Raw genomic sequence first — 11942 nt, forward strand, 5'->3', positions numbered from 1 at the left:
ACTTTTCCCTGTCCATAATTGAACTTGGGATTATTCAGTGTCATTAAGAATGCAGATTTACAGGTAGAATTTTGCTCTGCTATAGCGCAGTGGTACTGTGAGGATCCAAACCGTGTGTTTAGGGAGATTTGCCTCTGCTCTGAATAGTCCCAGACTACAGCAAGTCTGTGATATTTGTTGTCTTCTTCACTATAAAAGTAATACATTTTCATTATCTATTGAATTCTGGGGACTAGTAGTAAAGTTGAATATTAAAACATCGTAACAGAAACTTTTTGGTGAATATTCTGTCTCACATACACACATATGTACCTGTGCATACATGGCAAATGTATTTTTATAAGTTAATACACACTTTCATGTCATTCTTTGCATATTATGTTTTTATACTGTGCCATTTCACTAACGTTATAACAAGTGGCGTTTTCTTCATATAAAGTTTGTAAGTGAATTTTTGTGGAGTCAGTCCCTCTGTTCGAAAGATCCCCTGGAGGAGGGCATGGCAACCCACCCCAGTATTCTTGCCTGGATAGTTCCATGGGCAGAGGAGCCTGGCAGGCTACTGCCCATGGGGTCACAAAGAGTCAGACTTGACTGAGTGGGTGAGCACACAGCATAATGATCCATAGGGTAGATTTGCTGTAGGTTTTCTTTGTCGTATAGTAATTCCCCTGTTGTTGATCATTTAGATTTTCTCAAATTTATGCAGAAGGCTTTGTTTCCACATATAGAATTCCACATCATAAACTTTAAAGCTCATGCAAGGAAATAGGTCATGAGATTCTGAAGAATGTGTTGTATTTTATTAAAATAGAAGATGAGAAAGCCTGAGCAGAAGCCTGGTAGCATAGGGGAGGCAGGAGCATGTTATACTTGACCTTGAATATTATTGCATCACCTTTTTGAATACTAGCACTCTTCCTTAAATTTGGTAGCTTAAGCATAGTGTATTTCCTTAATTTGTAGTGGAGCTTGAGCATCTTAATTATATTAGTACAAAAGTTATAGGATCTGTCTATACTACTTGCTGGACGTCTTAACAGATTTTTATTCAAGGGTGATGAAATTTGCTTGATTTATTGATATCTGCCTGTTACAAAGAAAAGGACAGTAATTTTTATTATGTGAGTTCAATTTACAGTAACAAAATAGGCTTTTGTGTTTCTAAATCTTTTTAGATTTCTCATAAAAATAGAGAAATAGATTTCTCAACCAAATAGATTGCATTTAAGCCTGGCTTTGAGTAGCCAGTATTTCTGATAGGAACAGAGTTCCTTAAATAGAATAGAAGGTTGTTTAAAGCTGTACTTGAATGACCCAGTGAGAAAAAGGACAACATCCAATTTCAAATTTGACTCTGCTTTTCCCTAGCTGAGTGAACTTGGACACGTCACTTCACTTTCTGAGCTATGGAATCTTCAGTCTCCTTACAAAATGTAGAAACCTAATAACTGACCTCAGAGAATTGTTCTGACTTAAGGAGTGAGTGATATCCCCTTCCACTCCATGGTGCTGAGCACTGGTGCTCAGTAACTTAGCTTTCCTCCCCTTCTCTCCCTTTCCCCTGCCCTTCTACTGAAATACAGCACATAATGTGTCTCACACATACCCTTCTTGTTTTTTTTCCTGTTTCTTCCTGTGCTTTTTCTGACTGAAATGCTTTCTCTTCTCTTCATCAAGCCCAGGCTCGTGTGGATGTAATATCCATTCTTCAGGACTCAACTCAGATGCTGATTTTTTTTTTTCCCCTTGAAGATCAGCATTTTTTTTAAATGTGCTAGATGTGGGAAAGAGGAATACACAATAAACATGAAACACGCCTACAAACTATTACAAATAATGTTAAGGAGACTAACTTTTAGAAGGGCAGATTTCCTGAAAAGCAGTAAATAAAAATAATTGTTTCAGTTGAGTCACAATAACAAGGAATGGGTGTTGGGTAGTGCTGCCTTAGCAAGTCCTATTGATACGCCATGTATTTTGTGAAAGTCTCACTAGAAATGAAACGAACCCATGGTAATGAAATACCAAAGGGAGTGTTCAATTTGGCCTTGATTATAATCACAACTCAGCTGTAGAAATTTACAGAATTTGATACTCTTAAATCTGAACTACTGTCATTCTAGGATGAGATACTACCCAGATGAGAAGCTGCCTGGAGGCTAGAGGTAGATAATTTGTGTCTTGATTTTCAGAAAACACAAGAGAGAATGTTAAAGAAAGTGCAAGATGGGAAATGTGCTCTTAGTCTCTAGGTAAATGTGTACATTATCTTTTTACTGTGAACCTCCCTTTTCCTCACTTGGACTAATGTCCTATGTAGTTCCAGTCACATTCCCTTCTTCTGAAGCTGTTAGGTAGGGTCTCCATTGCCCAGCAGGTGCACACACACACCTGGGCTGACTGAGTCCTGCACCTGAGGCTACAGCATGTGCTCAGAGCCTGCCCCTTCCGCTGCTGTATTTGATGGCATGCTCCTATGTGAATTACTTGCTGTTCCTGAGTAACTCTCACTACCCCTTTCTTGCCTCCACAGTTTTTTCTGCCTTGCAATTAGGGTGTCAGCTTTCTTCTCCTCTGTTTTTTGAGGCCTATCTCTAACATCCTGATGCGTTCCAATTCTCTCCTAGCCACCTGGAGTAGTCTTTTACTGTTTCAGCATTATGTATACTATTCTTTGAGGATTCTTAAGAAATTGGCTTATTTTTGTGTCTACTTGAATGTTAATGGCAGAGTATGCTGCTGTTTTCCAATGGAGCATTCCCTAAATTGCCAGAAGCCATTCTCATTGCTTTTGTAGATTATTTTTTTAAAAACTTTTTGGATTTACTTTTTTTTCGTGACTCAGCCTACAAAGAGTACTCGTTACAGGCAATGCTGTACATGTAGAGTACTTTATAATTTACAAAATATTTGTCCTTTTATGAGATGCATGTACAAATATACTTGAGATCAAGGGGCAGCTTGATACTCTCTCTTAATTTCAACAAGGCAGAGTAATTTATTGTAATCAGGGTAGCAAGATTTCATATAGGTAGTAGTATGTTTGAGTGGACTTTGATTGTGAACTTTTGTATTGATGGGATTAATAGATATGTGTCAGCATGTCAAATTCCATAAAGCCCTGTGCTATCCAGTGTAAACTGTGTGTGTGTGTGTGTGTGTGTGTGTTACACGCAGATGAATATGCATGTGGTCAGTTTACAGAGGACACGGAGTTTGGAGGGAAACATAAAGAGAGGTCTTAGGCTGAAACACAAGTCAAACCAAGAAGAGACAATTTAAGTGGGAGACAGGTACATCTAGTTAGGATTTATAGAAATTTCGTTTGCAAGTCTAAAATTTGCACAGGAGTCTGTTTCGGCATTTTTTTTTTTTCATGTGAGAACCAGTGTGCCAGTTTATTGTAGGTTTTTTAGGAGTCAAGCGTGATTTTTCTGTTTTAAAAGATAGGAATGCAGCTTTGTTGTTGTTGAGTGGCTCAGTCATGTTCCACTCTTTGCGACCCCGTGCACCGTAGCCAGCCAGGCTCCCCTCTGTTCATGGGGATTTCCCAGAGAAGCCTGTTGGCATGCAGTCCAGGGGTTTCCTAGGCACGAATGCTGGAGTGGGTTGCCGTTCCCTTCTCCAGGGGATCTTCCTGACCCAGGGATCGAACCTGCATCTCCTACATTGCAGGTGGATTCTTTACTGCCGAGCCATCAAGGAAGTCTGAACACATTAATCACACAAAGCCATCTTCATTCATTGATGGCCGGTTGTCACTTTTAAATTATTTTTGGCCGTGCTGGGTCTTCATTGCTGCATATAGGCTTTCTCTAGTGGCAGCGATCCGGGACTCATCTCAGGTGAGGTATACAGGCTTCTCACTGCAGTGGCTTCTCTCGTCGCAGAGTGCGGACTTGGTGGTTGTGGCTTGCAGGCTCTGTAGCTGGTGGGCTTCAGTAGTTTTGGCACACAGGCTCAGTAGTTGCAGCTCCCAGGCTCAGTAATTGTGGCCCATGGCTGTATTTGCACTGTGGCATGGGTAATCTTCCCAGACCAGGGATCGAACCCATGTCTCCTGCATTAGCAGGTGGATTCTTCATCTGCTGCACCACCAGAGAAGTCCAGGAAGGTTATCTTCTAAGGCGTTGTGACCCTGGTCTCAGGATTTAATGAAGGTCAGGTTCTTGATGTCTCATTGCAGAAATAATTGAGTGAGAGACAAAGTGATCGGTAAGAAGTGAATTTATTTAGAGAGACGCTCTCCACAGAGAGAGAATGGCCCATCTCAGAAGGTGGGAGGCTTTGTTGTTTTTAAGTGAAGCTTTGCTTAGCTAGATTCCATTCAGTGAAAGAAGAGGTCTGGGATGAAGAGTAGACAGTTGACTGCGTTAGCAACCTTCCAGGGGTCTCCTTTGCAGTGAGGGGGTAGATGTGAAGCCACACGTGAGATGACCTCATTGTAAGGACAATCATTGCAGTGCCTGGATCTATACAGTAGATGTGGCTTAGATAATGGATAAGATAATGGCTTGCTTTCTGGAATGCCATGGAACAAGCATCTCTTCCCCAAAGTTCTTAGCAAAGAGGTTGCCCAGTCATGTCTGGGCAGTGCAACAAGATTTTCCAACACTTGGAAAATCTATCTACTTTCCCTCTTGCTCTTGTATTTTGATCAAATTTCGTCACGAGGAAAACAGAAAACATAGTGGAAAGAATTGCTCTTATTATTTTAACATACAAACTGCTTGATCTTTAGTTGTCCTCATGTTTCTCAGATGCAAGTTTTAGATAGGGAGTAGTATTGAGTCAGGATAGGAGACAGAATACCTTGATCATATTTGGATTTGAGAATACCTTGATCACATCCAACAACAGGATGTGTTTATGGTCAGTATTCTAATAGTTTCCTAGATGTCACACTTAGTGCTTCTTTTTATCACAAATAGTATTGTAATACTGTGAATACTGTTTGTCAATAACATTCTTCTTGTCAGTGGACTCCACATTTAAATTACAAGTTCTCTTAAATCTATATGCTACTATTTATAGATCACATGCATGTACTTAGTAAATTATCTTACATTAGCACCTGAAATATACATACCTCACTTTGGAAACCATTGCTCTTTGGCATAGAAGTTGGGATCTTGAGTTCATATTTGTTATTAAGCTGGAGTTTCTGGCAACTTTCAGGTGCATAGATCTATGTAAATTTGTAAAAGGATATGAAATGTAAAAAGGGGCCAAGCCGTGTATAAAATGTTTTGCAAATCATGTGAAAGAGTGTTAGATACTTGCCCTTGAAAAGTGGACCGGTAAGGGGTGGATGGCACCTTCTTTTGAGGATTTAGTACATGTAGTTTGGAACATGATGCTGGACTTAGAGAAGTCAGACTGAAGAGAGAGATTTGTGTTAATATGTATAAAAGTGATCTTTGAAACCTTAGAAATAGATCATATCTTTGAGGCAGTATATAGTCAGAAGAGCAAGCAGCTGAGTGTAAAACTTGGGAGAGTTTAGAGGACGGGTAGAGAAGGAGCTGGAAACAGTAACTGAAAGAGTAGTCTAAGGGGTCCTAGGAGATACAGGCTGGAGGAAGAGAAGACGAGCGAAGGCTGGATGGTTAGGGCTGTGAACTACTGTTAACTTCATGAGTGCCGCTTTGCGCCAGTATGGAGTCAGCTCGTTCTTAGCCTTGGAATTCCTCTTCCAGATGCTCCCCTGGGGTTGAGGGAGTGCGGTTTCAAGACCTGGAAGGGATGGAAGCTGAGTGGCAAAGAAGGGGCAGGTGTAGACCACCGACTGGGAAAGCGAGGCAATGCCACATGGCCGGTGTCCACCCAGGCCATCAGAGCCCTTCTCTGAGAAACCTGTTTGTAGCTGACGGAGAGAAGTGCCAACAGTTTAAAAGGAACTGTGAGGACATTCAGTTTTTAGGCCTAATCAGCTTAATTTGTAATTAAAATGTTAATGTAAAATATTTAGAAATAGCCTCTGAACACATGCTCTTGGATGTTTCTGCCTTTGGGGATGTGTACACTGTACTAGCCTTCATTGGTGGCGTGAAAATAGAGTAAACTCGAGTCAGCTACACCTTGTTGATTGAACAAGGAAATGCAGACCTTGTGATTCCTCTCTGGGCACAGTTTAACCCCTGAGATCCAGTTTACTCTTATTTACTTTTGGCTGCACTGGCGCTTGGTTGCTGCACACGGGCTTTCTGTAGTTGCGGTGCCTGGGCTTCTCATTGCAGTGGCTTCTCTTGTTGGGGAGCGTGGGCTTTAGGCACATGGGCTTCAGTAGTTGTGACTTGCTGGCTCTCAGGCACGCGAGCTTCAGTAGTTGTGGCTTGCTGGCTCTCGGGCACGCGGACTTCAGTAGTTGTGGCTTGCTGGCTTTCAGGCACGCGGGATTCAGTAGTTGTGACTTGCTGGCTCTCGGGCACGCGGGTTTCAGTAGTTGCGACTTGCTGGCTCTCAGGCACGCGGGTTTCAGTAGTTGTGACTTGCTGGCTCTCAGGCACGCGGGTTTCAGTAGTTGCGACTTGCTGGCTCTCAGGCACGCGGGTTTCAGTAGTTGTGACTTGCTGGCTCTCGGGCACGCAGGTTTCAGTAGTTGCAACTTGCTGGCTCTCAGGCACGCGGGTTTCAGTAGTTGTGACTTGCTGGCTCTCAGGCACGCGGGTTTCAGTAGTTGTGACTTGCTGGCTCTCGGGCACGCAGGTTTCAGTAGTTGCAACTTGCTGGCTCTCAGGCACGCGGGTTTCAGCAGTTGCGACTTGCTGGCTCTCAGGCACACAGGTTTCAGTAGTTGCGACTTGCTGGCTCTCAGGCACGCGGGTTTCAGTAGTTGTGACTTGCTGGCTCTCAGGCACGCAGGTTTCAGTAGTTGCAACTTGCTGGCTCTCAGGCACGCAGGTTTCAGTAGTTGCGACTTGCTGGCTCTCGGGCACGCGGGTTTCAGTAGTTGTGACTTGCTGGCTCTCGGGCACGCAGCTTTCAGTAGTTGTGACTTGCTGGCTCTCGGGCACGCGAGCTTCAGTAGTTGTGGCTTGCTGGCTCTCGGGCACGCGGACTTCAGTAGTTGCAACTTGCTGGCTCTCAGGCACGCAGGTTTCAGTAGTTGCGACTTGCTGGCTCTCAGGCACGCGGGTTTCAGTAGTTGTGACTTGCTGGCTCTCAGGCACGCGGGTTTCAGTAGTTGTGACTTGCTGGCTCTCAGGCACGCGGGTTTCAGTAGTTGTGACTTGCGGGTTCTCAGGCACGCAGGCTTCAGTAGTTGCAGCACAAGGGCTCATTAGTTGTGGCTCAAAGGCTCTAGAGCACAGGTACAGTGGTTGTGGCACTCGAGCTTAGCTGCTCCACAGCATGTGGAATCTTCCCGGACCAGGGATTGAACCTGTGTCCCCTGCATTGGCAGGTGGATTCTTATCCACTGCTCCACCAGGGAAGTCCCCGTTTTACTCTCATAAGTTAAAAAATGTAGCAGTGGTTATTTTCTTGAAAAATTCCTGGAAGTAGAATTTTCAAAGTATACACACTAGCTCTCCATCAACATCAGTTACAAGGTCATGTGTCCACAATGTTTGCCTGGGGAAGTGGTGGAGGGGCTGTGGGGAAGCTCTGGGCAGCACTGGGAAGAGTTTTTAAGTAGATTGAAGTGCTTTTGTTCAGGTGTAGAGGCCTTTGAAGGGTGGGTGGTGTGCAGTGTACTAGCGTGTGACGAGAAGCTAGTTAACTAGTGATCCTGTTACGTACCAAAATTTGTAGACTGTTTATGAATCAGGATGGGTTCAATCGGGACCATCCCCTACAAGAACCCCACTTGGCTCTATTTCAGTGTGCTCTCTCCAGAGGAGAAGAAAGCCACCAAGTCAAGAGTCGTGTGTCAGACAGGTGAATGTCAAACGGCATGTGTCTAGTAGCAGGAAGGAAATACTTTGGAGTCACTGATCTCAGCCTCGAGGTAAACCTGGGTTAAAATCCATCACTGTCATTTAGAATCTAAGTGTCTTTAGTAAACTCAAGTCATATCCCTGAATCTCACAGTCCACCTCTCTAAAATGAGGGTGAGTTGGGTAGTGAGCACTGAACATGGTAGAGATGAAAACAAAAGCGTTTCTTTTTAGCTACCCACAAGGTGGCACTCCCTGGGAAGGCAGTTGTGTGAGTGCATTGCTGGACGAGGCCATCCAGTCTGGATGGGTGTGGGTGTTGCAGATATTTGAAGATTGTAATATTTTGAATGAATAGCAGTGGGGAAATTCCTTAGCTCTTAAATGCTTTGGAATTTTTCTTCAAAGTCATCTAATTTTTTATTACTCTTGTTGGGGATAATTTTTAGTTCTTTATGATAAACAGGTCAACCAATACATACAGATATAAAAATAAGTAAAATTCCTTATTTTTAAATTTATACAAATTATGCAGATGGTTTGCCTTTTGTTCTGGTTTTGTTGACTGGTGGGTTGACTTGCTTGTATTTTGATTTTCAAATTCAAAATGGTACTATTGTTTTTAGTGATTGTTTGCGTTGTGTATAGCTAGAAATGACCAGTGGTCAACTTACTGACAAAGATGGCAAAGCCTGCTCCTAAACGAATCTGGGTCACTGTGACGTAAAACACCTTGCAAGCTCTAACTAGGAAGCCCACCAGCTGTATATAAAACCAGATTTGGCTTGTTTTAAAAGGTTCTAATAAGAGAGACTTCCACTTTAACAAAATGCCACCAACTGCTGGTATGAGCAGAAGCTCCAGTGTGAGGGAGACCTGCAGCATGATGTCACAGCCCAGCTTTCAGTGCCATTTCTGTAAGAACGTCAGCATGACCATAGAAAGAGAAATTCACTAGCATTTTTCATTTGGTTCTTGAAAGTCTTTTAATTATAGGCCTAAGAGAATAAATCTTGTTGTGGGCTCTTGTGACTACCATCAGATTCCTGGGAGAAGACAAATTAAAAGGAAAAATGCATTTCAACGACTTCTATGCATCAAGACAATGAAGTGACCTTTAAGTCCAAATACAGACCTTTTTTGCGCTCATATTCTAAGGTGGTTCTTCATTAAAATAATTTTAACTAAAGAAAAAGTCCAATATCAGACATTGCCTCTTAAAGGGTTGAAACTAGTTGGTGCCCAATTAACCTCTGTCCAGAACTGATTTTTAGCTATACCAACCAGTATGGCCCTGCCAATTAACCAGTTAGGAATAACCACTGGCCTGTGATGCCCACCGCTTCAGCCAGCCTGTCCCTCAGCCCCCAGCAGCCTCCTCACGATGCCGCAGTTGGAGGGGTGGCACCTACACAGACAGGGCTGGTGGGACCGCATAGCAGCACCAGCCGGGATCTGGTCTGACTGGCTGTTACATACCCTACTTGGAATGTTCATCCCTTTCTGTGTCAAGGATGACTGAATGGCACAGCAGTGGATAATCCAAAACCCTCCGTTTGGCAGATTTTTTGTTAGTACTGAATACAGAAATGTGATGAATGATTGGAATGGTCAAGTGCAAAACTGCTGGGCACACCAAACCTCAGGCAAAACATCACATGCTTGCTTAACTCTTTTAACTCTTCTCTCCTACATTTTTCTCCCTTAAACACACACATTTTTGTTTTTTCAATGCCTCCTTAGAGAACATCGCTCATTTTGTTTTGCTTTTTATCATTAGATCTTGACGTGGGTACCTTAAGTCATGTAGTGTCAGTGTCAACAGAATACTGTCAATGAAAGGATCGCTGTCAGTTTTGACCTTCCCAAGCTGCTGTTTTAACACTGACATCCATTTACTTTTAAGGAAAGGTAAAGTGTAACTCTGCCCTGTGGTTTACTGCTTCTATCAAACCTTTTTCATTGGTCTCCCAAAGATGCAGCAATCTGTTTTTTTTAATTCTGATCATTTGGGCGGGGCAGAGATGTTGTCATTTGGAATGAAGCAGTATGGTGTGAGTTTATAACACGGGCTCTGCACCCATCTGTGTTTGAGTTTCAGCCTGCCCCTCTCCTGTGTGACCTTAGGTAAGTCTCTCAACCTAGCCATAAAATAAGGACGATAGTATTGTACTGAGTTAATTACCTCTTACAATGTGATAGAAATGCTAAGTGCTTATGGGTAGTGTGTGCGTCCTCAGTCATGCCCAGCTCTGCCACCCCATGGACTTTAGCCCTCCAGGCTCCTCTGTCCATGGGCTTCTGCAGGCAAGAATACTGGAGTGGGTTGCCATTTCCTGCTCCAGGGGATCTTCCCAGTCCACGGACCAAAGCTGTGAATCCTGCATTTGCAGGCAGATGTTTTTACCACAGAAACACCTGGGAAGCCCGTAGAGCAGAGTATTTGATAAACGTGAGGCCGAGCACAATAAGCAACCTAATTATCTGACTCCATATAAGCTGTTTGAATATTTGGTATCTGAATTGTTGGAGAGTACCAGCTGACTTTGGGACCTCTTGATCCTTCTGAGTTTTAGTAAAATACAGATAATACCTACCTGCCAGTGTTGTTTTGAGGCTTAAATGGGATAATGTGAAAGAACCTATAGGACAAGTTACTTAACAAATAATTACTGAGTGCCTTTATGGGGTACAACATTGAAGCAAATAGTTTTTGTATCCATGGAGTTTGCACAGAGTAAGACTAAATCTTGATTTTTCAATCAGTGAAGGCAGAGAAATGCCACTTAGACACGAGTGAAAGTGTTAGTCACTTTGTCACATCCCACTGTGACCCAATGGACTGCAGCCTGCGAGGCTTCTCTGTCCCTGGGATTCTCCAGGCATGAATACTGGAGTGGGTGGCCATACAGGTTTTAAAATCACACGTGCTTCTCCTTCCTGAGGAGAGCAGGTTACATTCTCACAAAATCACTGAAGCTTTCAGTCACCAGCTGTTACAAAGATTATGTTAGCAGAACCAAAACAAGGGGCAGGAGTGGTGACTTGAGGGACTCAGATGCCTGAGCAAGGGCCTGAGTTGTGCCAGTCGATCACGTCTGCAACTCCTGTGGAGACAAATGTCAAATGAAATCCAGACTGTGCAGCTAGTGATCCAGAGCCCTGGGCGGCGGTAAACCAAAGCTCCAGGGCACAGCTGGGATTTTTTAATCTCTCCCAGTTGAAGGTCATGCCTGGAAGGGGTACGGGAAGTGAACAGATGGTTTTATACATATTGTCAAATAAGAGTGTTTTTTTCTGGACCATGGTTTATAGTATCAATAGTTCAGGGTTCTGAAGGGCCCCTGGGAAACCTTTGCCAAAACAGGATTGGAACTTTTGTAACAGGTCAGGATGAGAGCCTGTGAAGAACAAGAGGAGGAGGATGGGAACAGGTTATGAAAGCCTTCAGACCATGGTGCGGTTCTCATACCCATGAGGGGAGGAAGGGGAAGAATTAGGTAGAAAACTCCTCAGATTGCAGTGCAGTTCAAAGAAAGCTTCTCCCAGACTGATTGGGTGCCCTCAGAAATTGTCCAGGAGAGGAATTGTGTGCAGGGCAGGGGTGATCCAGCATTGTACTCTTGCTGAGCTATCAGTGGCAGAGGTCGGGGCGGGGACAGCCTCAGTGTGAAGACAGTAGTGTGGGTCTGAACAGTCTAGCTGGGGCTGTCACTCAGCTAAACTTCCCCATAGCTGGTTGGCTGTCTTGAAGGAGAGTTTAGCAGCACACTTGAAGGGATGCTACAGACCCTAAATTGCATACCTTTTTTGGGGAACTGTGGCAGATGAAGTTTGGCCCTTAAGAATCCTATAGGTGAAAGGACCCAAGTCTAGATCATTGTTAAATTTTGATCGCCTACATATCAGGCATTGGGGGTGCCACCCTGAGCGTGAGAGCAGGGCCCCACCTTCATGCCATTTCTAGTCTACTGGGCAGACAGGTTGGTGGGCGCTAGAGGGTATCACAGGTATGTGCTCCTCTCCATAGGGTGGTCACCAGGTTTCTCTCTGGAGGCA

This window comes from Odocoileus virginianus, chromosome 15, assembly GCF_023699985.2.
Source record: "Odocoileus virginianus isolate 20LAN1187 ecotype Illinois chromosome 15, Ovbor_1.2, whole genome shotgun sequence".
NCBI lineage: Eukaryota > Metazoa > Chordata > Mammalia > Artiodactyla > Cervidae > Odocoileus > Odocoileus virginianus.